Here is a 2,102-nt window from a genome sequence, read left to right on the forward strand (position 1 = left end):
GACACAGAATCTGAAACAGGCTCCAGGCTCTGAGCTGTCAGCACAGAGCCTGACGTGGGGCTCGAACCCACAAACCGTGAGATCATGACCTGAGCCAAAGTCAGACGCTTAACCGACTGAGCCACCCAGGCGCCCCACAAATGGTCATTTAAAAATGACGTCCAGTTTATCAATTTGTTCTCCTCTGGAAGCTCAGAGCACTGATCTGTCATCATCGTCAGACCTTCCCAGAGGCCCCTGACATCCAAGTCATGCCTCCTGCCGGGAACCCCTGGGGCAGGGAATGCCTAAATCCCCCTCAAACTTCTCCCGACAGAGAGCTTTTCCGTTTCTGTGGCTTCCGACACAGGGAGATGTGTGTGGACCCCGCCTGTTGGGTGCCTGCCCAGGGCTCCCGACTCCCCTCCCCCACGGCCACAGCCACCACACCCTCCAGCCCTGGGATCCCGTACTGCTGCCCTGGGGCTGGGGGCTTCTCTCTCCCTTTCCATCTCTGAATGCCTCTATTTCCTCAACCCCACCAGCAAAATCAGGGGAAAGGAAGCCGGCTCCTCAAGCAGGTGGCAGGCTGTCCCCCACCTGTGCCACTTTGTTTCTCTCTGTTCCTTGCAGCGGGCACACTGCATCCCGGCTCAGGCCACGGTCCCCTGTGTCTTAGTCGGCTCAGGCTGGCCATAGAGCGGGCCGCTTAAACCACAGACCCTCATTTCTCCCAGTCTGGAGGCTGGGGCGTCTAAGATCAAGGTGCTGGCAGGTTCTGTGCCTGGTGAGGTCCCACTCCCTGCTCTGCACATGGCCACCTTCCCACGGTGCCTCTGCCTGGTGGAGAGAAGAGGCTCTAGTGTCTCTTCTTCCCCTTAGGACGCTGGGGCTCCGCCCTCACGATGTCATCGAAACCGAATTACCTCTGAAAGTCCCCACCTCCTGATGACCATCACACTGCAGGGTCAACACACGAATTTTGGGTGGCCACAAACATCCAGTCCATAACATGCAGCAGCCCTGAGTGCGTGGTCCCTGGAAAGGCGCTGCGGCCACGCCAGCCACCTGCCCGTGGGCTCTCGGCACAGGGCGAGTGGGAAGAAGCAGAGCCCATTTGGGGACTCTCAGGAATTAGGGACTGGAAGGCTCAGCCTCGTAGTCATTGCAACTGACCAGGAAGTCGCCTGCTGGATGTCAGCGAGCACAAAGCGAGGTATCAGCGAACGCTTTTTTTTTTTTNGACACGGAATCCGAAGCAGGCTCCAGGCTTCGAGCTGAACTGTGAGATCATGACCTGAGTGGAAGTCAGATGCTGAACCGACTGAGCCCCCCCACCCGGGCACCCCAGTCAGCCAACACTTTATAGCACTTAGTGTACACATGCCAAGCACTACCCGCGTGTGTTACGTACTTCTGGTGTTATGTTTGTGCTTCCCACCAGACCCATGAGGTGGGTGCTATTATATGCCCATTTTACAGAGGAGGAAACTGAAACAGAGAAGTTAAGGAACTGGCCCAAGGTCACAGAGACCCGGGAAAGGGGAAGCCAGGCTTCAAGCCCACATAGCCCGGCCCCAGAGTCCCTGCTCTTAACCACTAAGCTATGCTAGTCCCTCAAGCCACTCATGTCGGTGTTGGGGACACGGAGCCCCAGAAAAATGAAGGTCATGCAGATATCGGAGTGGGTTGGCTTCATTGTAATGGGATTTTGGAGGAGCTCCGACCGTTTCCACATGGAAGCCACGGTCTGCAGGCACCCCTGGGAATGGGGGGCGGGGGGGTGGGAGAGCAGGAGAGGGAAGCTGAGGTCTGAGCACGTGGGCAGGGCCCCAGGCAGCTCTGCGCCTTCCACTGGGCAGGGAGGGGGAGGCAGTCAGGAAGGAGGCCTTCTGGGAATGAATGGGGTCCTCAGAGGCCTCTGGAGAGGGGCGTTGTGGGGGGAGGGGGTGGACGGNACACAGCGACAGTGATAGGTGTTTTATACACATAAGAGGCTCCACGCCCCCCAGCCCCGCCACATTCCGGGGGGAGCCTGCACACCTGCTCCATAGCTCGGCTCCTCCAGCCCCCACCGAGAATGGGGGAGGGGAGGTGCACGGAGGCCAGCACCTGCCCCCGCG

This window comes from Crocuta crocuta, unplaced genomic scaffold (genome assembly GCF_008692635.1).
Source record: "Crocuta crocuta isolate KB4526 unplaced genomic scaffold, BGI_CrCroc_1.0 scaffold139, whole genome shotgun sequence".
NCBI lineage: Eukaryota > Metazoa > Chordata > Mammalia > Carnivora > Hyaenidae > Crocuta > Crocuta crocuta.